Source organism: Beta vulgaris, chromosome 2 (assembly GCF_026745355.1).
Source record: "Beta vulgaris subsp. vulgaris cultivar EL10 chromosome 2, EL10.2, whole genome shotgun sequence".
In the NCBI taxonomy this organism is placed as follows: domain Eukaryota; kingdom Viridiplantae; phylum Streptophyta; class Magnoliopsida; order Caryophyllales; family Amaranthaceae; genus Beta; species Beta vulgaris.
This window is the reverse complement of record NC_079203.1, coordinates 21,477,944-21,503,389: the sequence shown is the minus strand read 5'-3', so window position 1 is coordinate 21,503,389 and position 25,446 is coordinate 21,477,944. Positions and strand designations below refer to the sequence as shown.

General features: G+C 35.1%; 1 long non-coding RNA gene across 1 annotated transcript; it reads left to right on the top strand.

Annotated features, from left to right (window-relative positions):
* Positions 1-152: 152 nt before the first annotated feature.
* Positions 153-3,733, top strand: LOC130590352 (uncharacterized). Its single transcript, XR_008967985.1, has 2 exons — positions 153-1,584; positions 3,432-3,733. It is a non-coding gene; the product is annotated as an uncharacterized LOC130590352 (long non-coding RNA).
* Positions 3,734-25,446: the final 21,713 nt, after the last annotated feature.

Genomic DNA, 25,446 nt, shown 5'->3' with positions numbered 1-25,446 from the left:
CATTCTCTGAAAAACTTGACATTGTTTCTTCATCTCCTATATTGTATCCTCCATCGTCCCTTCTATGTCCCCCTTTGAATGACTCTCATGATAATGTAAACTTAGTTTCTTTTCCTTCTTTTGAGTCATGTAAAAAAACTAACAATTTTTCTTTTACTTCTTCTTGTAAATATAATTTTTCCTTTGATTTCTCTTTTTGTAGTTTTAGTAATCTTTTAGTACTAACCTTTTTCATTTTTTCTTTCTATTCTTATATAATATGCTCTGAGATGTTTGCAAGAACATATTATAAACTTCTTAGAGCATTGAACTATTATGAGTAATCTATTAATCTTATTTTCTTAAATTGAATTCACTTGACTTCAATTTTTGTAGGTTAGTTATTTTTATTTCTTATTCTTATGAGTTCACCTGAATTCTCATTTTCTAATTTTAGTTAGTTGATTTTTGTAATTTATTATTTGTTTTTGGATTCACTTGAATTCGTTTTTTTATTTGATTTAGTCCACTAACGAACTAACAAAATTTGTGAGTTGTGTCATCATGATTTGAAAGCTATACAGGTTGAAGTTGCGCATTTGGATAAGTGAGGCGTAATCACAAACTTGTCGAGAGCCCGCTACGCACCATCGCCCAACGGGTCTCACACCTGCACAACCTGCATCTCTCTGCCTAGCCCACTGGTTGGTCAGCGTTCGCTGGCCTACGCACTGCTCACTCAACCTCTTCTTCACGGAAGCATCACCGCCCCACCTCAGTTTCCTTCAGATTTTTGCCGGCTACTGCTCGCCACCGGCCACCCAATCCCTTACCACTAGCGCACTGCACCATCTCCCAATCCCTTCCTCACGCATCCTCTACTTCACTCCATCACTGACCACAACAGAAAACCGGAGCACCAACACCGTCAACTCGTCACTGACTACCGTGTCCATCATCGGCGCAGCATCATCACCCGTCGCTGGCGTCAGTCGGCGCGCACTTCCCTCCTTTCTCCGCCTCTTCTCCTCCTCTTCGCCTATTAATCTATCCCTCTTAAGCCCACACCGGCCGGCCTCCTGATCGCGCCCGTACTCCGCTAGTTGCGACACCACCAACCATCCCTTTCCCTGTGCAACACCGCCAGAAACCCACTGGAACCACACCGTCTTCTCTTTGCGCCTCCCACCTCCCTCGCGTCTCCTGCCCGCACAACATCGCCGACAGTCTTCCTGTCCTCCTGAACTCCCACCAGCAACAACCGCAAACCCAACCACTCCTGGTCCCCTCCTATTCGGCGGACAACCAGCAAACCCAGCATTCCTTATTTTCTTCTCTCTTTCATCTCTTTTCGATACTTAGTTTGTTCTTTTATTTATTTATTTTTTCTTTTGTTTTGTTTCCTTTTTTCTCTTTCTTTTTCATCTTTTTCTTTTTAATTTTCTTTTCTTATTACTTTCTCATTTCCTTACCTCTTCTCTATAATTTAATTGATGATGGTTACATGATTTTGTCAAGTAGGCACCAACTAGATTCAAGTTCGTCTTTGTGAAGCATTACGACATGGATTTTGAGCATATTTGACTCTTCTCCCCAATTAATTGGGTAGTAAGCTTTTATTCTCACTTGTACCTGTTGTTTATGTTTATTCCAAATTTTTGCTTGGATTTTTGTTTTAATGCCCTCTTGTGAGAATCTTTTGCACACATTGACTGAATTTGTAGATTATTGGAGTTTGTGTATGGTTTTCGTGATGTGTTATGGCTGTTGGTGGGTAACTTTGGTGCTGGATGATTGTCGGGGTTGGTTTCGATTCTTTTTCTAAACTGGTTTATGCAGTGAGGACACTGCAAATTCTAGCTTGGGGGAGGAATATTCTATCTTTTATTGCTTTTTAGTATAGATTTCATTGCTTTCATAAGATGTTGCACGATTTGTACTGCTTATTAGGAGTGGGTGTTTACGTGTAACCAAAAAAATTGTACTGCTCTTAGTTGCATCTGCATATATATTATCTCATTTAGATTTCATCTCATGTTAGTTGCATCTATGGGGACTACTGCTAAGACTTTTTGAGAACATTGTTGATGTTTTACTACATTTGTTAAGTGTCACTCATCTTGTTCATGATACTTCATAGCACGATTGTTTCGCAACTGATTGTTTGTGGTAAGATTGATTGATCTCTCTCTGGTTCGAACATTACTATGCAGACACCTTAACCTAAGTGAGCTTTTGTGCCTATAAACTGACGTATCTGTGTCAGTTATGTTCTTTCATGTGTGATTAGTTCCTCGTTGTTGCATTGATCTTGACTTTGACTTGGTACTCCTTGATATTTGATAGTGCATACATTTTGATATGATTGAGGCGTTTCATTTGATGATCTTAGCTCCAGAGTTATTCTTGTTTTCATATTATCCTTCCTTTAGCCCCGTTGAGCCTTTTTGACTTTGTTCGATTGTTACCTACATTACAAGCCTTACCTCATTTGATTCTTGTCCCAAGCCTAGCTTGGGGGAGCGACTATTAGTTTTGGTTTATTTGTATTGAATTGAAGTGCTCTATTTGTGGTTTAGAAGGATTAAAAAGTATGTTTAGTGAGCTTTGAAATTAAATTGAAAGTGGAAAAAGACAAAAAAAAAAGGTGAAAAATGAAATGAAAAAGAAGTGAAAAAAGTTTGAATAAAGTGAAATAAAAAGGGTTATGATTGAATTTCTTAGTGAAAAAGGTTGTTGATTATATTTGGAGATTGTTGGTTGTTGCACGGAGTGTTGTTGATCTTTCTGGTCATGTTTTCAGTTTATGATCTCCCCCTTCTGGTTTTTCCACCACAATTCCCAAATTATTTCCATACCTTTAACCTCAGCCCCATTACAACCCTTAAAAGTCCTCTTGATCATTATGTATTGTATTGTTGAGTATTAAGTGAGTCAAAAAGTCAAAGTTAAAGAGTATTTGTTCATCTGAGTCGACTGTTTAGGTTGAGAGTCATTTTTAACCCTTAAACACATGAGAGATTTGAGTGCACATAACTATAGTGAGGTCTGTCATGTTTGTTAAATCCAGTTTGGGAGAGATGGTTTTGTTATGATTGGAGAGTCGATTGCGATACATGATATGCTATGCGGCTTTGTTCGAGATTGTTTCGATGCTTGGTTTATGTAGTGATTATATCTCTTGTGTTTCAATTGAGTGTTTAGCCCTGTTGTAATCCCATGCATATTGTAGGTTGTCTAACTTTTTCGATGTCTATGTCTTATTGCTTGAGGACAAGCAATGGTTTAGCTTGGGGGAGTTTGATAAGTCATTTTTATATATAGTTTTTAGATGCATTTAGGTTGCATTTTAGAGCATTTAGTTTCATATTAGGTTCATTATTGCATTATATTCTTAAGTTATACTTTTCTACTCCTATTCGGTATATTTTTCTTGTTTTTGATAATTTCAGGCATTGAGGACGTATTTGGTGTATGATTATCTAAACTTGAGGATTAGGACACTTGGAAAGAAGCTACAATGAATAAGGATCGTATGGATATGTCATAGTACGAGTTTGAGCAAAAACGAAGCGGAAAATCATTAGAAGAAATGTGAAAAAGGAGTCATGTCTACTCTTCTGATCATAACTTTAGATGTGCTTCTTGTAATTGAATTATTACAGCATAATTGGAAACTAGACTTGAAGAGCTTTCCAACAATAGGTGGCACGGCCCGAGGACACTTCTAGTCAAGAAATTATGCCTTTCGGAAGATTGCACTGTTTCTGCTGGAATCTGCTACGCGTATGCGCGGATCACTAATCCGCCTATTAATCATTTATTTAAACTTTCCTTATCTTGTAAATTACTTTCCTAGTCATATAGTTATTGAATATTATTTAGATAGGTTTTCATTCTTTTTCTCTTCCTCCTCCCCTTCACGTTATTCTTTAGTTTTAGTTTTAGTTTCTTCTCTCTTTTTCTCTTAGTTTTTAGTGTAACCCTAGTTTTTATTCTTCTTCATTAATTCATGAGTTTCGTTAGTTTCTTTCCTTGATTTATTTGATTATGCTTTTCTTTGTAGATTTAGATTTCATTATTTATATTATGATAGAGTAGTTTTTATTTCTAGGGTTGGGAATCCATGTTTATATGATATGATTATTGATTGATATTTATTCATGGTTTGATTAGTTATTGATTTCTCTAATTGATTTGTGTTTTATTGTTAATTTTGCAATCTGATCAATTGTCTGGTAAATATTGCTAATATCGAGTCATAGATCCAGAGATAGTACTCTTTAGAGGCTTACCTACAATTAGCAAATATGATTATGTAGAGCGACCGTACTAGCATATGTTGATTTGAGAGGGTTAATGCCTGACCAAGGATTAAGCTGTGCTCTAGATATCTGATTGATTTAACTATTGATGATATTTTGATAGATTATAGTTATAAACATGGTGAACCATTACCCTAGATCCTTTTTAGTTTGATTTTCGTAATTTGACTAGTTTAGAACTTTAGTATTCATATTCTTGATCTTGTTTAGTTTCTCTATACCTTAGAAACTAGATTAGACCATTTTTCTGTGGGTTCGACCCTACTACATTGTCAGAAGGTTTTGCATGAATTATCTTTGACGGGTGTACGACAACCTATCAAAGACTATTATCCTCAAATGGAGGGGTTCTTATTCAAAGGGAACAAAATTTGTGTTAGCAAAAACCATGGAGCTATTACAAGAATACTTTTCATGGCCTCATATGATAAAAAAGTACATGTTATTTTGGGTCGTTGCGGTGTTTGTCAAAGAGCAAAGAGCACATTTCATAAAGGATTATATACTCCTTTACTAGTACCGGAGAGACCATGGGAAGATATTAGCATGTATTTTATTATGGCACTTCCTAGAACGCAAAGAGGCAAAGATTCAATCATGGTGGTGGTGGACCGTTTCTCTAAAATGGCACACTTCGTGCCTTGCCATAAAACAGAAGATGCTATTAATGTTTCATGTTTATATTTGAGGAAAATTGTACGTTTACATGGACTACCAAGAACTATTATCTCGGATCGAGATAATAAGTTTTTGAGTCACTCTTGGAGATCCCAATGGAGAATGATGGGTACTAAGTTACTGTTTAGTACTTCACGTCACCCTCAAATTTACGGTCAAACTGAAGTGACCAACCGAACTCTATGCACCTTATTAAGGGGCTTAGTGAGCAAAACCGAAAAAGATTGGGACGTCAAGCTGTGTCATGCGGAGTTTGCATACAATAGAACTCCAACTTTTGCAACAAAACACTTACCATTCGAAGTAGTATATGGAGTAAATCTTTATGTACCTATTGATCTTATTTCTTTCCTAAAGACTCTTATGTCCATGGAGATGCTAGGAAACAAGTTGAAGCTATGGTGAAAGTTCAAGGAGATATGCACCAACATAGAGAAAGAAAATGAGATGTATAAGAAGAAAGCAAACAAAAGCCGAAAACCAAGGGTGTTTGCTCCTGAAGATTTGGTGTGGATTCACTTAAGGAGGGAGATATTTCCAAGCAAAATAAAGCATAAACTCAGGCCTAGAGCTGAAGGGCCTTTCAAGGTTCTTGAATGTTATGGAGACAATTCATACAAGATAGACCTTCTCGGAGAATATGGCGTGGCGGCAACATTCAATGTAGGTGACTTATCAAGAATTGAGGAAAATTCTTTTTGAAGAAGGGGAGGATGATGAGAAATCATATACAAATCGAGAGGTATTCCTAACTACTAATTTTAATTACAACAAAGGAGAGATTCATGGTTTAAAGATCAGTGCTAATGTAATCATGCTAAGCAACAAAGGAGAAGAAGCTAAGTAGGAAAAGCAAGTAGCTACCATGGGTGTTGCTTAGGTGTGTTCTTGAGGTTCTTATTGTCAATTAGTCTTATTTAAGTCCTAAACATGCTTTACGTTCACTAATTATACTAATTAGCTACTTAGCTCTTAAATCAGTTTTTGTAATTTTCGGTTTTGTGAACAGGTTTATTTTCTTAGCCTAGGATGTATGTCGGACGTATGATGCCTAATGTAACAATCTCATAGCTTGATCATAGTGGTGCTTAGGATATTAGCAGCTTTGGAGCCAATCACAAGTTTTCCTTCCTAGCTAGGAAAGCTGCCCATTTTCCTATCACCTTAGTCACCAAAATGAGGTGTATTTATGCAGAAAAGTGAGCATTCCTTTTCTCGATTCAAGATTTCTTCATGTGGAGGAAAGGTTCTCATTGGTTTGCTCCTTAGACCCCACGTCTAAGTGAAGAGAGAAAGAAACAAGTGTGCTGATTTAGCTTAACATTGGAGATGTTTTGTAGTTTATTTGCTTTGTTTAATCTCCTTAGTGTATTAGACTTAGTTACTTTTATATTAAGTCTTTTAGTCCATGTATTATATATATGTAACTTAAGCATCGATGAAAATCAGATTTGATGTTGCATAAATAAATCTTAGAAAAACTGTTGTGTTTAAAGACTAAAAACCTGGTGTTTTTCTTCTACTTGCACGAATTACTTGGGAGGTAAAACTACAAGTGTTCAATCCAATTAACAAGATTTGAGAGTGATTCACGTATTTTTTTAATTAAAAACCCTTTTTGTGTAAGGTTGAGAGTGATTCACTTCCTTAACTAAAAATCAAATTACTAGCTTTAAGAGTGATTCTTTTAGCTTGTGTTCATTCTATCCTAAACACTATTCTTCATTGAGTTATGTTTGTTTCATAATATGTTTCCAAATCTGGAATACTATTTTTTATGTATGTGTGTGTGTGTGTGTATATATATATATATATATATATATATATAGATAGATAGATAGATAGATAGATAGATAGATAGTATTATAGATATATATGTAAGGGGAGGCGCTTGTGAGGACAACTTTATTTGAGATCACGTTTTTATGTGATAATAAATATGGATCTTTTATATCAAATCAACCATCCTAAAATCAAGGAATGACATTTTTGTAATTCCAGCTCAAGATTTCTTCCTTCTCTTTGCTACTTTTTCTCGCTCAAATTTTTTTTGCACAACTCCACATTCTTTCTTCTCTTTCTACTCTCTCTTCATTTTCGCGTGTTCCTCGTGATTCTTCATGATTTTTATTCGATATTCATGCTATATTACAAAATATAATTGTTCTTCATCAATTTTTCCAAATTTCGTGAATTTAGTTATTTGAAGAGTTGTAAGATCTTATTTCGTTTTTTATTTCAGTTTGATTTCCTAGTTTTCAATCAATAAAGACTTTCGTTCGACGATATTCATTGAAAACTTATATGAATTTCCCCTTATATGTTTGTTTGTTCGATTTCATTATTATGCAACTTTGATTCTTCGTTAATGCTCTGTTTTGATTTTAACGGTTTTCATCTTAGTAAAAGTTTCAGGTTGATTAATGCTCTGTTTTCAATCCGACGTGGACCCAGCTCACATTAAAATTATTGTGCACCGGGCCCAGGCACGTATGCGTCTAACACTACTGACTTCTAGTTTTCAAAATCTACGATTCTCTCTCTCTCTCTCTTCAATATTTTCAAAATTGAAGATTCTCTTGCTCTTTTCTCTCTCTTCATTCAAATTATTTCTCAATTTCAGGCAAAACCTAAATTTAAGTACATCTCTTTATGAACCGAATTATTATTCTTATTTTCTTAAATAATTGTAGCACTATATTCATTCGAAATTGATTCTTCTACAATTTCTTGTTCAATTGAGCAACTATGATCAATTTATGGAAGTTTTGAGTTTAATTGAGCAAATAGATCTCAATCAGAGTATTGTAGCATGTAACGTCGACGACTTCGATTGGAGCATTGAAGCATTCAACGACGAATATTATCACAATTCAATCCAAATTGAGCATCAAGATCCAATAGTAATATATCTCAAGAATACACCAATTTTGAAGGTAACAATATGGAACTCAAGAATTACATTCATTTGATTCAGCAAAGCAGTACAACTATAATTTTCTGTTGAAACTGTGGAGTTTTTTCATGATGAGCTCGAAAATCAAGTTGAGGAGCAATATGCTATAGTATCAACTATTAACTGATGAATCTAATTCAACTGTCATTCAAGGTACGTTTTATAAACACACTATATCATTCATATGTTAACTATATGATACAAATTATTAATATACAGTGTAGAAATATATCACAGAAAGACACTATATCAAATATAAAAAAATTAAATTTCATATACATGCACTATATGCCACACAAAACCCTATATTAAGCACATCCACACTATATATCAGACATAAACATGCTATAACATATATAGAAAATATTACGTACACTATAAAACACAAAATCGTACTATAGTACACGAATAAAATATGTCACAAATGAATACACTATATCAGAAATAGAGACACTATTGCGCATAAACACACTATACTATAGAAAACCATACTATAGCAGTGACAAAATTATCTTATTCTTATATAACAGGTTCAATTGAACAATCATTGAATAAACATGAAATTGGAGGAGTGTTACTTGGTCAGGTAAGACCAATTTTGGATGATATCCGTGAGCTATATTGCCAGCATGCTGCTATAGTAGGGGTCAGTGTTAGAAAATCTAAAAACAAAAAAAAGAAGGGACATAAGTGGTGCATCAGAAGTTTTATGTCTGCTCAACTTAAGGAAAAATAATACTAAAAACAAAGAAAAAGAGGGAGAGAATAATACAAATATAATGATACAAGAGAGCACTTCAAACAAGGGAACAAGTTCAAGAAGCAGAGGACAAGAGGAGTTATGATCATAAGAACAGAATGTCCAACTCTTATTATTAGAGCAAAGATGAACCCTGAAGGACAATATGAGATAGTGAAGCATGTCATAAGACACAATCATCCACTTACAAGAGAGAACCACCAAATTACCTTCACAGATCTAAGCGTCAAATGAGTAATCCAAAGCAACAAGCCATTCAAGCTATGCAATAGTGTGGACTGAGACCAATAGATTCATTCAAATACACGAGTACGTAAGCTAGTGGTGAAAACATATTGGGGTATTCCATGAAGGACCACTTCAACTGCTGCTATAGACTCAAAATATAACCCACCGAAGAAAAGGATTCAGAAAATGTTGTTGATAACCTTTGTGAGTAGATGCAAACAGATAATAACTTCTTATTTAGAGTAAGATTAGGTTATAAGGGAAAGGTTTGCTCCTTGTTTAAGAGAGACAACTTCTCTCTCTTGTGTTTATGTTATTGTTGACACTACCTATATGACAAACAAGTAAAATCTTATTTGCGCACCATATGTAGGAATTAATAACTAGGAGAAAAACAATGTTTGCATATGCCTTTGTTGCGGATAGAGGTGGGCATGGGCCGGGCCTGTTCACGGGCTCGGCCCGCGGGCTTGAGTGAATGGCGGGCCGGGCCCGGGCCCATGAGTGGCGGGCCGTGCTGGGCCGGACATGACATTTAAAAAATTTGTCCACGGCCTGGCCCAGGCCCACGGGCCCGCGGGACAGCCCATGTTTTATGTTGTATTTTTCACAGTTTTAGGGTAAAAAAACAAAGGAAAAGAGCGTTTGGCCCGAGGGGCGGCCCACGCGGGCTCGTGCAGGTGCGGGCCGGAAATAAAATTTCTTGACCGTAAAAAGGCCCGCGGCCCAAGTAGCGAACAACGGGCCGGGTCGGGCCTTGAGCGGGCTCGTGCTGGACCGGGCCCAAATCGTGCGGGCCGGCCCGGCTCATGCCCACCTCTAGTTGCGGATGAGACAATACCATCATTTGAATGGGGTTTTGAAACATTGAAAATTCAATGAGTGGTAAATGTCCAATGACTATATTTAGTGACCAAGATGTTGCAATTACAGCAAGAATAAAAAAGGTATTGATCTTTAACTGAGATTCTATAAGTTATGTTATATACTATTACAGGAGCAATATATGTTACTTGAAAACCTATCTATATGAAATTATTGACATGCTTTCCCAACCTCAAGACTCATGCTATGTTTATGGCATTTGAGTCAAAATGCAAATCAGATATTTGGATTGGTGAAGGCAGATAGGGACTTCAAGAAACTTTTTCACAAGTGTTTGAGTGGTTGCATTACAAAAACACAATTTTAACAAACATGGAGCACAATGATCCAAAAATACAACCTAAAAGATGTTGTTTGAACATATTTGTTTTTGTTATGGTATAGTTGATTTCCTCATTATATAGTTGATTGTCAAAATATTCTTTGTTGTCTTCTTCTTCTTTCCAACTCCACCTCCAACTTCTTGGTCCTCTGTGCTTTATGCATTCTCTCTCTACATTCATCTCCAATCCTATTACTCTCTTCAGCCCTCTTTTTTGCATTTTCTTCAATAAAAGCAAACGTCTCTGATCTCTTTCGAATGAAATCACATTCTCCACAAATACAATTCTATTCAAATTCAGATTAGATAAAATCATGCAACCAGACAATGAGACTCAGACTATCCCACATCGGAAGTTAAGGAGAACAAAGCCTTCTTTATATATAGGTGAAAACCTCAACCTAGTAGAGGTCTTTTGGGTAGGACTTCGGTTTTGCACCAAAGCAAATCCTTGTGGGCTATGCCCAAAGAGGACAATATCTACTAGTGGGTGTTGCAGATGGTATCGGAGCCAGAGCCCATTTCGGTGTCCAGTAGTGCCTACAGGAACACAAACTCTTTAAAGGAGGGGATAAGGTGCCTAAGATCTTGGCTATCCCACATCGTAAGTTGAGGAGAATAAAGCCTTCTTCATATAGAGGTGGATACCTCAACCTAGTAGAGGACTTTTAAGTAGGACTTTTCTACACCAAAGAAAAATCTTGCGACTTTGACTAAAGAGGATAATATACTAGTGGGCTCCTGAACACCTCGGGGTATTACATAAATTATATCATACTTTAATATCATAACAAAATATATATATCACCCTACATCAACAAAAACCATACTATATCAACAGAAACCTATTGTATCAACACAAACCTACATAGATCACAAACCTACTGTATCAACACAAACCATTGATCACACTAGTAATGCACTTAGATTAGTAGCATTCTTGGTAAAAGCAAGTGCAATTTTACTTTCCAAATTTGATTGAAATTTTTCTTTGTTGTCTTCTTCTTCTTTCCAACTCCACTTACAACCTCTTTGTCCTCTTGTTCTTTCTGCATTCTCTTTCTAAATTCATCTTCAATCCTCTTACTTTCTTCATACCTCTTGTTTGAACTTTATGGAGACAATGCCATACAAGATAGACCATCCCGGAGAATATGGCGTGACAACAACATTTTAACACCCTGATAATTCTCTCTTTTTCAAATATGAAACTTTAGACAATCATCAAAACATTGTCGGCCGTGTGATCAACGTATCGGCTTATTAAGAATTTTGCAGCGGAAAACATATAATTAAACTTTAGAATTGAAACATAATAAATAACAAAGTAACTTTAAAACCAAACAACACCGTTAACGTTTACTTCAACCCAAACATAAATATAAATGTATCAACTATAAAATGATAAATAATTAACATGCTACACAAGCTCTCCATTCTCAAAATATCATGACGCATCATCTGCACACCTTAAGATGTCAATGCACTAGATAAACTGCTCACCAACAATGGATCATCATGGGTTAATAAGGCAAAACCATGATCAACACATACATACAAACTACGTAGTCAGCAAAGCTGAGTACTACATAATAATCAATAAACATTTCTAACATGATACTAGTAAATAGTAAGCAAGCATAAATAACAACATAACAATCTGTAGATAACTTTTACTGAATTAAACATTAACAACCTTTCAATTACTTTAATGAAATCGTCATTGGACCGAGTTGTCTAACTAAAAACCCGCCTTCCTTATGGAAGACGAATTACGAGCGCGACCCCGTATTCCCATGACCTACAATATTGAAGAACCTTTTAAATAAAAAATAGGAACAATGATTAATCCGAACCCCAAAAAAACCATGGCCCGCTCACCATGTACCCCGACTCTTGCTTGTCCGATTTCAGACGTGCACCCGTCTAAAGTTTATTACTATTCAATTTTCACTTTACATGATTTATCAATTATTACTTGTTATGACACACAAGCAACACAGAATAAATACATAATAAAAAAACCACAACTTTATTCCTTTTTATCTTAGGATTAAATAAGTGATCATACAACTTACAACCCAAGATTAATTCTTTCTTTTTAATTCAATCATTCTTATTTGTTGAACATAACTAACAACCAACTTACCTTTCAAAGGTATAAATTATCACATTACCAAATAAGGTCCACAATCTTCATAGAGCAGTGAAAATAATAAAAAAAGGGAACACATGATGCAATCATAATCCAAACCAATAGATATATTAATTCCCCCATGTGAATTAATAAATAAAGTTCCCAACCAACATGCTTGCATCAATATTCCTCACAAACATGATATAAATCTCATAATTATATATCATACTTAACATATTCGCATGAAGGCATAAAGCTTGTAAAATCCAATCATAATAACAATCATATATGAACTCGCAAAGTTCTTATACCCGATACTACATAATTTTCCATCCTAAAATCATGATATTACATCAAACAACAAATAGGTATGTACGTACATTGTGTAGAAATATTGATAGGCCACTTTAACAACTTTAGAAGTCGCCTACAGAGAAATCTCCGCCTAAAACAACCAATAAAATTTATAATCAATACTCCAAATAAATTCTCAGTTCGACACTTATTATTGTTGTCCTGATTATTCCTCCCTTGGAAATTCCCATTTTCATTCATGTTTCTCTTGAAGTTCCCCTGATTTCCCCCAGTATTAAAGGCTTTCCTTTTCTCACCTACCCCAACATTCTTTTTATCCCGCCTCGATTGAAGTCCATAAATGTGTGCGACTCTCCCATACACAATAATGTCTAGGCATGTAAAGGTCTCACCTCCTAGCCCTAGTTGTATCTCATGAGTCAAACCTTGCTCAAACCTCTAAGCCTTCAACTCCTCTGTAGCTACAACCTCAGGTGCAAACCTCGACAGTGCTAGAAACATATTTAATACTTAGAGATGGTCATACTATCCATCATAAGGTTAATGCCTTCTGTTATCTCAGTCTAGCTCCGTTTTCTCACCATCATAAGTCAGCCTCATCTTAAGGTATAACACAGCCTGACCCACTCTCATTCCCTCAGGACAATTCACAGCCCCAACGATTTTCTCAAAGTCCCTAATCCAGTTTTCTAGGAAGGTAAGACCATCATACCCCTTAAAGTATGGTGGATTAACCTTAGCTAACCTCTCAAACATGTCCCTAGAAAAATCGGGCCGCTCAGCTCTCTCATGAGTCAATTTTTTCGCCAAGTGGCAAATAGCAGCAGCTAGGTTGTTATTGCTGTTAGCCATCCTACTGTGCGGCCTGAAATTAATGTAACTCTACTTTAGGTTTCAATATAACTTATATGCCAATCTAAGAAGGCAACATTTGATTGGATCAAACAAGATCGCATCAACAAAATTTCTCAAATAGTTTCAAGTACAACACAAAATGCTCTTTAGCAACCACATAATCATCCATGAGAAAATATTCACATCAAATTACACACGTGGAAAGCAACAAATAAGAATTTAATAACATAATAAAAAGATTCCCTACATATATATGCCCATAATAAATTCTTGTTCACTTGAATAAATAAATATTTAGCTTTTATTCCTCCAAAAAAGGTATTAATAAATAATCTCTATTCTATATGGGAAGAGGGGTAGGACACCAAAATATTAGAAATCCCATTTTACCCTCATTACATCTCAATTCTAACTATTTACTTTAATTAAAAAAGAAAACATTTAAACATAAAAAAAAAACTACCTAACTAATTTAAAAATAAAAAAAGACATTACAAAAAAAAAACCATCAACAATTTAAATATCCATAATCTATTCGATATAATTAACAATTAATTTAATTTTCTACATCCCCTAAAAAAAATTAATTTTCAACGTATTTTCGCACGCATCGCGTGCATATAAAAACTAGTTATTGTAACTATAACGTTATATTTCCTAAGAAAAACAAAAGTACTATAAAATAAATTTAATCACCATTGGCCAACTATCCAACATTATTATATATATTTTTTTCTTAAAAATAAATACATATAACTAGTGATTTAAGATGAAACATTATCATTCATGTCCTTAGATTCCTTGTTCCGTTCAGTCGTGAAGATCTCATCTTCAAACTCATCTATGTCCCCAATGTTATAGTAGACATATTTCTTAGGTCTGGTGGATCTTCTTTTAGGTTGAGGCTCGTCTGTCTCTGATTCTGGATCATTCTCAAATCTGAAGGAAACATGGTAAATATCGGATCTAGCCCGACCTCTAGCACGATCAAACTCCACAATAAGCACATCATCACTTTTCATACCTGCTCATAATATATTACACATAACATATTCTAGGTTGGTGTTGTTATTCCAATCACCTTCATCATCACTTATGATAATGAGATTACGGTAGCTTCCTACTCTATTATATCGACTGACATACATGGTTAGGGAACTACAGAAAATAAACATATTCCAATAGTTATATTTAGTACTCTCCTTGAATGAAATTTCCAACAATAAACAATAAGTAGCTACCACCAACAACACATGCACAAGAATATAAACAGTTAGCAAGGAAAAAAATATAATCTTGTTGAACTAACTATTTAATGAAGACATATAATATTTCTATCCTATATGCCCATCCTGTACTACCCATTCTCACAACACAACAAAATAAAATAAACTAGAAGTCTTAAAATAATGAATAACAATTATTTTCGACTAAATAATAAATAAAATAAGAAAAATGTCGAACTCAACAAAAAAGAATTCCGAAAAAGAAGAATTCAACAATAAAAAAATTTCAAATCATGACAAATTTCGAACCTTATTTTTCTCCGAATAATATATTTCAAATGCTAATTTAAAAATAATAACGTGTTTCACAAAAAAAAAAAAAATCAAACCAATACAAATAAGTAGGAGTCCAATTCTAAGAAATTCATTTAAATAACTAGCTAGCTAGGCGTCTAAAAATTTTATAATAAACCTAAATCTCTCTGATACCACTTTTGTAACACCCCGATAATTCTCTATTTTCCAAAAATAATTTTAAAATATAAAACATTAGAGAATTATCAAAGCATTATTGCCCTTGTGATAACATATCAACTTATTAAGAATTTTGCAGCGGAAAACATATAACTAAACTTTGGAATTGAAACATCATAAATAGCAAAGTAACTTTGAAACCAAACAACAATGTTAACATTAACTTCAACCACAACTTAAATATAGATGTATCAACTATAAAACAAATCAACATGCTACACAAGCTCTCCATTCTCGAAACCTCATGATGCATCATCTGCACACATGTAGATGTCAATGCACTAGAGAAACTGCTCACCAAGAATGGATCATCACAGGATCAATAAGAAGGCAAAGTCATAATTAATACATACTAACAAAGCACGTAGTCAGCAAAGCCGAGTACTACATTAATTATAATAAATAAACATTCCTAACATGATACTAGTAAATAGTAAGCAGAGATAAACAACAACATAACAATCTGCAGATAACTCTTACTGAACGAAACTTTCACAACCTTTTTATTACTTTAATGGAAAAGCGAGTTGTCTAACTCAGAACCAGCCTTCTTTTAGAAGAGAACATATGAGCGCGACTCCGTATTTTCTTGACCTACAATATCGAGGAACCTTTTAAATAAAAAATAGGAATGGTAATTAATCCGAACCCAGAAAAAGCCATGGCCCGCTTACCATGTACCCCAACTCCTGCTTGGTCAACTTCAGACGTGCACCAGTCAAAAGTTTATTACTATCCAAGTCTCACTTTACATGATTTACCAATTATTACTTGTTATGACACACATGCAACACAGATAAAATACATAATCAAACATCCACAAGTTTATTCCTTTTTAGCTTAGGATTAAATAAGTGATCATACAAATTACAACCCAAGATTAATTCCTTCTTTAATCCAATCTTTTTTATTTGTGGAACGTAGCCAAAAACCAACTTACTTTTCAAAGGTATAAATTATCAACTTACCAAGTAAGGCCCACAATCCTCATAGAGTAGGTAAAATAATAATAAAAGGGAACACATGATTCAATCATGAATCATGATCCAAACCAATAAATATATTAATTCCCCCATGTGAAGTAATGAAAAAACTCCCTAACCAACATGCTCGCATCAATATTCCATACAAACATGATATAAATCTCATAATTAAATCTCATACTTAACATGTTCGCACACAGACATAAAACATGTAAAATCCAATCATAATAGCAATCATATATGATCTCACAAAGTTCCTATACATGATACTACATAACTTTCCTTCCTAAAATAATAATACTAAATTAAAAAACACATAGGTATGAACATACCTTGTGTAGACAAATTGATAGGCCACTTCCACAACTTTAGTATTCGCCTACAGAGAAATCCCCGCCTAAAAAAACCAATAAAATTTATAATCAATACTCCAAATAAATTCCAGCAACTTTAAAATACTTTAAATCTCCTTTAAAAATATTTAAAAGTTGTTTTCATCATTAAAACTTCAATTACTTATACTCCCTAGCATAATACTATTATACTAGTCACTACATATCCATAAAACTCCAGTAATAACAACATTTCTAAAATTCCAACACAAGAAGGAAGAATAAGAAAGCGCCGATTGTGGAGTGACAGCAGCATCGGCGGCAGCACGGTGGTCGACGGTGGTGATGGTGTGAAGCGGGTGATTTCTTGTTGAGGAAGAAAGTGTTTCTTAGCAGAGCAGAAAAGAAGAGAGAGAGAGAGGAAAAAACATGAAGTGGGAGAAGGAAGGTAGCGCCGGTTTTTGTGTGAGAGAGGAGGAGAGAGAAAAATATTTGGGTTTAAAGTAGTTATAGGAATGTTTTCCTTTTGGGCTTAGGAATAGGCAATTGGGTTCAAATTAAAGTTCAATGATGAACAAGGTTGATGGATAAAATTCCTAACATCACTAGAAATTTCTCAAACCATTTAAACTCCTTTTTCAAATCCAGATAGTATTTTAAATGTTTTTCAATGCATGCCTTAACAAAATATTTTAACTTCCTTAAATCCTTAAAATAATTCCTTTGACTTCCAAAATAGATAACCATTAAAGAAATAAATTATTTTAATACTAAATTATATTTAAATATTAATAAATATATACTAAAATATATTTATAAAATCCATAAATTTACGGGGAATTAAAAACATTCAATGTACGTGACTTATCCCCATACTTAGAAGATGTAGATCTGCAAGAATTGAGGACAATTTCTTTTGAAGAAGGGGGTGATGATGCGAAATCCTATACAAATCAATAGGTATTACTAAGTATTGATCTTAATTACAACAAAGGAGAGATTCATATATAGTTTAAAGATTAGTGCTAATGTAATCATGCTAAGCAACGAAGGAGGAGAAGCTAAGTAGGAAAAGCAAGCAGCTGCCCATGGGTGTTGGTGAGGTGTGTGCTTGAGGTGCTTATTGTCAATTAGTGTTAATTAAGTCATAAACATGCTTTACGCTCACTAATTGTACTAATTAGCTACTTAGCTCTTAAATCAGTTTTTGTAACTTTTGATTTTGTGAACCGGTTTTATTTTGCTTAGCTTAGGATGTATGCTGGACATATGATGCCTAATTTAACAAGATCATAGCTTACTCATATAGGTGCTTAGGATATTAGCAGCTTTGGAGCCAATCACAAGTTTTCCTTCCTAGTTAGGAAACCTGCCTATTTGCCTACCACCTTAGTTACCAAAATGAGGTATTTGTGCAGCAAAGTGATCATTCCTTTTCTTGATTGAAGATGTCTTCATATGGAGGAAAGGTTATCATTGGTTTGTTCCTTACACCCCATGTCCATGTGAACAGAATAAGAAGCAACTGTGCTCATTTAGCTTAGCTTTAGGAGATGTTTTGTAGTTTATTTTCTTTGTTTAATCTCCTTAGTGTATTAGAGTTAGTTACTTTTTTTATTAAGTCTTTTAGTCCATGTATTATATATATGTAACTTAAGCATCAATGAAAATCATATTTGAAGTTGCAAAAACAAATCTTAGAAAAACTGTTGTGTTTAAAAACTAAAAACCTGGTGTTTTTATTCTGCTTGTACGAATTATTTGGGAGGTAAAACTACAAGTGTTTAATCCAACTAACAAGTTTTGAGAGTCATTCACTTATTATTTTGTTAATTAAAACCCTTTTAGTTTTAAGGTCGAGAGTGATTCACTTCCTTTGATGTACAATGGGATTGGTAGTAACATAAAAAGAATGGAGACACGCATGAATGCCATTGCAACCATCATACAAAAGAAGGTTGATCCGAATAGTGCCACATTCATAGGCGCCAAATTAGATTAAGATGTGGAGGAACGTGAAGAAAGATCATCCAAGAATACATACAATGATGATCTTGGCTTAAAGTAGGATGATTATATAGGAGATAGTAATCTAGAAGACTTGTTGGAGTGAATTCGCCAACTTGAGAAGGTGTGTGATTATAGAGGCTTTGATGACAAGAAAAGATTCAAGATTGCCTCCATAAGACTCACGAAATATCACTAGTAGAATAAATGCTATTTGCTACGGTCAAAAAGCCCTATTGCTGCGGTTTTGGGCGCGCAACAATTAAGGGGGGGCAACAATAGGTATTAATAATATTGCTGTGGTTTTAAACCGCAACAATATCTTCAAATATTGCGGCGGTTCTAAGGCCAAACCGCAGCAATATTACAATTTTTTACCTGATTAACACATAATATTGCTGCGGTTTTTGGCCCAAAACCGCAACAATATTATATATTGAAAAGCGAAAAGCTAATATTGCTGCGGTTTTGGGCTAGAAACCGCAGCAATATTAGCTTTTTGTTTTTAATTAACAATATTGCTGCGGTTTTGGGCCTGAAACCGCAGCAATATTGTTAATTAAAAAAGCAAACAACAAATATTGCTGCGGTTTCGGGCCCATAACCGCAACAATATTAGCTTTTTGTTTTTATTTTTTTTTTTTTTTTTTTTATACAATAGTAATTGGGAAGCTATATATGCAATGTAGATGAAGCTATGCAACAATGCTATTAAATTTTCTGCATAAATTTCTTGCAGAGCTCCGTTTGTAAATTGGATAAACCCATAATAGGGAATTAACCTGTACAACAACCAATAACATCTCCGAGATCCACCATCCAAGCAAATCAAAAATCCCATCAAACAACCACCATTATCTCCTATCCATCATCCAATATTCAAGCCAACAACCAACATCATATTCGACCCAACAACCAACATCATAAATACAATTCCATAATGATCCAACAAAAATATTTAGTGAATCCAACGTGTATGTATATATATATCATGAAATTCAAATCACTACAATTGTTCGTCTAAAGTTAGAAAAACAAAGAAAATTAACATAAACTAACTAACCTACGCAATGCAGTCATCAATAAAGTATCTTGCCCACTTGTTCTTCACCTCATTGATTTGATCCTCCGTATAAGGATCTTTGGTAAAGGTTTGAGCAACCTGAAAATAATTTGGCAAAGTTAGCATCAAATAATTAAATATATTCAATATGAAATGAATAATTATATGAACTTACTTTGTCCATATCCCCCAAACCAAAATATGAAGCGAGTACGTCAAAAATGTATCACATCACAAAATAACCGCACGCCGTGCCTCCTTGTTGTTGCAGGCACTTTATCAAAAGTTTTAAGAAAATGAGAAAATTTACCGTATAATGAGAATAAAGTAAGCTTTTAATTGAACCAAGCAATTCTATTATATATACCTCAACATGTTTCCATAAAAGCTTCTCCCGACGAACTTCAAGTTATCATCAAACAACAAGTACCAAACCATTCCTTAAATTTCTCTTCCCCTCCCATTGGTGAGTCTATCAATATAAAGGTATTGCATGCATATCAGTTTAAACAAAGAATTGCAAAAACATCACAATAACTTAAGCATAAACAATCCCGTATAACATATTAGGGCATACAAAAACTAAACCAAAATTATCACAAAATCAGTTTTTAATACTCAAATCTTATAACTAAGCATATATATACTTTATACTAATCATTTTAAACTACAATTTAAGCCAAAAAATTTATTAAAACACTAATTAAGAAAAATTTACAAAAAAACTAACCTAAGATGACAAAACGGCGAGGAAATAGCTTGAATGCACCGGAAATTGAAGGAGAAGCACCGAAAATTCAGAGGAGAAGCGCCGGAGGAGAAGCACCGGAAATTTGAAGTGGCGCCGGTGAAATAGAAGTGGAGGATCGAATTCTTTGGGGCAACGAAGGAGAGAAGCGGAGGAATTCGAACTCGCCGGGAAACGAAGGAAGGAATCGCCGGAAAACGAAGGAGGGAATCGCCGGAAAGTTGTTGCAGACGTCGCCGGAAGAACGAATCTTTCGCCGGAGGAGAGAGAGAGTGTGTATGAGAGGGAAGAGAGTGTGAGAGAGTTTGAGAGAGTGTGAGAGAGACTAAGAGAAAGTCGACAAACCCGTCCCCTTTTTTTTTAGATGGCCAGCTAATATTGTTGCGGTTGCCACGTAGGACCGCAACAATATATTAAAAAAGTATTTTTTTTAATATATTGCTGCGGTCCTACGTGGCAACCGCAACAATATTAGCTGTTATGGGCCCCACATGCTTTTCAAAATTGACCCGTTGAACAATATTGCTGCGGTTTTTGGCGGGAACCGCAGCAATATTGTCCTTTTCAATTTTTTTTTTTTTGCGTGTTATACTGTTGTGTATAGGTAAAACCGCAGCAATATCAGCGCCGCAAATAGCATTTATTCTACTAGTGTATGCTGGAATTTAGCTTGAGAGTTTGAAGGCACAACGAGCCAAGAAAGGTAATGAAAAGCTTTTAGTTGGGCAAAGTTGAAAGAAAATCTTAAAGAGAAGTTCTTGCCTAGTGACTATGAGCAAAAAGGAGTTTCTAAGGTTCACTACTTTTAGCCAAGATATGCTTAGTGTACATGAGTACACCATGGAATTCGGCAAACTAGGGCTTATATGAGACATAAAGGAGAAAAAACATTGGAAGATTCCAAGATATATCAAGGGTTTGAACCATCACATTGCCAAGAAGGTCGAAGTGTCCACTTATCATACCTTTGAAGATGTGACAAAGTTGGCTAGGAAGTTCGAAGAGCATGAGAAGGAAGAGAAGCCTAAGAGTTCCCATACGATTAAGTGTGATGCTAATGCAAAGGCGAAGGATGTAGCTTCCTACTCAAAGTGGTATGAAGGACCCAAGAATCCCACCCAACCTAAAGAAGACATAAGAGTTGAGAGCCCTAAGGTGCTCGTTCCAAAGGAGAAGTTTGAGGAGATGAGGAAGTGCTTCAAGTGCCTAGAAAGGAGACAATTAGCAAGAAATTTTCCTAACAAAAGAGCCCTCACCATGAGACAATACCTAGCTTTAGAAGAAGAGGAGGATGTCTATAAGGTCGTCCCTGAAGAGGAGCAAAACCTAAGGGAAGAGGAGGAGGAGTAAGATGCTTTTGCTGAGGATGATTCGAGGCTAGTAGGGGTCATAACGCGAACCTTACATGTCGACCATACACCTAGCATGGAGCAAAGGGAAAATCTTTTTCACACTAGATGCAAGGCAGCTGATTATATATGTAATGTGATAATAGATAGTGGCTCTTGAACTAATGTTATTGCATCTAAGGTGGTGTCAAAGCTTTAGAGCTTAACCTTTGAGCGACGTGCGGAGGCTATAAGGACACACCTTAGACCATACTAGTTTAGTTGGTTAGATGATAGCAGTGGCATGAGAGTCAAGAAACAAGCTTTGATTGCATTCTTTATAGGGGGTTATAAGGATGAATTATGGGGAGATGTACTACCTATGAGTGCATGTCATCTCTTTCTTGGAAGACCATGACAGTTTGATAGAAAGGTCATCCATGTAATAGTAGGCGTGTGGTTATTAGATAGAATTAGCTTAATTATTATCTTGTTAGGTTATGTTTTTCTAGTCGAATTAACATAGATTGTAGCTTATATATATAGGCGTGCCATTCATTAATAATACTTAGATTTTGCTTTGTGTTTAAACATACTTGTGATTATTGTTGTGATTGAGAGCCAAACTAATCAAACCATTAAAGACTTTTCAGGAGTGTTTAGTTTTTATTGTTAAACATCTTAATTTTAGGAGTGTTATTAAGAGCGTTTAGATTCTTGCTTCAAGTTTCAAGAGTGATATTGAATCAAGAAATATCCTTGTTTGAACTATATCATTGATTCATTCGATTTCTTGGAGTTAATCTCTTCAAGATTCTCATTCATACTTCGTTATTAAGCTTATTGGTTTAGTAATCATATCAAGTGGTTTTAGTTTTACAGAGAGGAGAGATAGGAAGGCTTCTCTTTGATCAACAAAGATCTAAGGGTTATCAACAAGGTTCGAAAGTTGCTACATGCTAAAGGCTTGATCTTTTACTACAAAGATCCATTCTTTACGTTGCAAGGTAGTAATAATAAGGGTTAAGAGCCATTTTTACATCTAAGATTCAATCTTTAATATCAAGAAAGTTGAAACAAGCATAGGAGAGCACATAGCCATGAAGTACCAGATGGACAAGCTTGCCAAAGCTATGCAAGAACTCACTAAGTTGTTATATGACTCACAAATCCGACTCAATGAGAACAATACCATAATCAATGGGATTGGTAGTAACATGAATAGGTGGGAAACACGCATGAATGGCATTGCAACGATCATACAAAAGAAGGTTGTCCGAATAGTGCCACATTCATAGGCGCCAACTCAGATGAAGATTTGGAGGAACGTGAAGAAAGATCATGCAAGAATACATACGATGGTGATTGTAGCTTAAAGTAGGATTGTAACAGCCCGTTTTCCCGAGCTGCTAGGTAAACACACTTAAAATCCACTAATCACAATCAATGCTTAATAAGCCTCGGATTAAACATTTACTCGCAGCGGAAACATAACCTATAAAACGATCCTGAAACCTGTGGGTTATTGGCCCACAAAAAAAAATCCTTTATATAAGACTTCAATTACACCGATATCTCGACTAATATTCCCAAATATTGTATACAACGAAATATATCAGAAACTATTCCATAATTGAATATCTAAAATACAAACTCAATCCATAAGCTACGACGACATCTTTATCTTGCTTCACTTCAAAGTCCTGAGCTCACAACACCAAACCTGCAACAATGTTTGACTCTGCCACCCACCAAGTGACAGGCCACAGAAGTGACAAAACTATCAGCAAAGCTGAGTACACACTGTAGAATAGAAAATACAAGTTTAGGTGTATTTTGAAAACTAACACATCGTTATAATAACAGATAATCACATTCGACTCAGTTATTATAGTTTCACAAAATCAAATCGTTTGGCATGAACGCGAGTGGAGAGGGGTACCACGCAGTACCAGCTGTCTCCAAACTATTGAGGGTCGTCACCCAGCCTTTTATTGTTATGCTTGCAAGACTTACCCGGACATGTCCTATAACGCTAGGAGTTCGCCCTTCCTCGAAGGCAACAGCTAGGGACTCTACCCGCCCTAAATCGGGGTGCCTATTCATGCCTCACTTTCATATTTATAAAATAAGATATTTAATGATTCATACTTGAATCCTCAATACTCATAACATAACACCATATTCGTCCTTATTTGGTCTTAACTCATATTTGAATCATTTCCTCATTATCATACCAAATCATATTTTGAGAAATATAGTATATTCGAACGATTCCACTAATTGAACAAAAGGATACTTTTATAACAATCCAATAACAATTCACAACTAACTCATAGAGATGTATCTATAATCATGGCCATTACCACAAACGAAATATGATATCCAAAATTCAATATAACGCCCACGGGAGCATTTAAATATATTTTGCTGAACCTAAAGGTTACCTCAACTCTATAACAATTATACGAAACCTCCAATCACCATAACTTGATTTGCCATATCATCTTCAATTCTATACGTCACATAGCCATCCTCCAACAACCACCTCACAGTAACATCAATAATCAATAACCAAACTTAACTATTCTAATTATCTTCTTCTGACGCAACCATTATGCTAATCAAACTGAATCCCGTAAATAGAAATTAACGAAGTCATTCCATAACTCATAACTCGACTTCATTGCATATCAACTCCAACTACAATAATTATAACAGTCTCCCAATTCTATGTTATGACTTCCCTCGCATCATCAACAACGACTATCCAATAAGAACGATACAACAACAACATAATAACAACAACACATACAACAATAATACCACCTCCACCACCAACAATAACTCCAACACCAATAACACAACATTAAGCACAATAACAGAACAACACAACCACAATGACAGAACAACAATACCCAAAAACACTACTACAACAGAACAACAACAACAATAGCAACTCCACAACAACTTCACCACAACCACCACAACAACTCCACAACAACAATAACATAACAACTCCACCTCAATCATCACAATTACTCCACAGTTTCATGTACTAAACACATTCCATTAAGAAGCATAATCATAATGACTTAGTGTATAAGTGTTGTTTAGGTCAAATAAAACATCTCTACTGAACCTTAGCATGTTATCTCCATGTTACAAACTCAATATACAAATAATAAAATACACATCATAATTAAATTCATTTCATAAACATGCTTTACACTAGAAAGAAACAATCACCTAACTATAGGTATGAAAATCTCTAGGGTAAAACCAAACTAAGTGTGTACCTTTACTAAGGATGCTTAAAGCCACGAAACTCCTTAATCCAATTGGTTAACTACTCCTACATCTTCCCCTGAATGTATAAAATGCTAAATATTAGTTTCAACAAGCTTATAGATATGAAAAACTAAGCTTAAATACAAGAGGTGTAAACTGTTGAACTTACAGCAACTTATGTGATCTTTCAGCAAGGTTTTCTATATGAGTTTAAGGTCTAAAGATTGGAGCTAAAGCTTTAAATACTTTGTATGGATGTCTAGAAGAGTTATATGTAAATAAAAGTGGGTGTCCAAGAGGAGGAAATAAGAGAAAAGTGCCGAAAATCCAGAACGGTACCCTAGGAGGAGGGAAACGAGTTCTGGGCAAGGTCGGTTTCTTGGAGTTTCTGGGTGATTTCTGCTTGAGGTGTTAGCCTAAGATGTTTGATTTCATGCATAAAAAGGTCTTTGAGAGATCGACACTTAAGTAGCTGCTAAGCAGCTTTCTTTGAA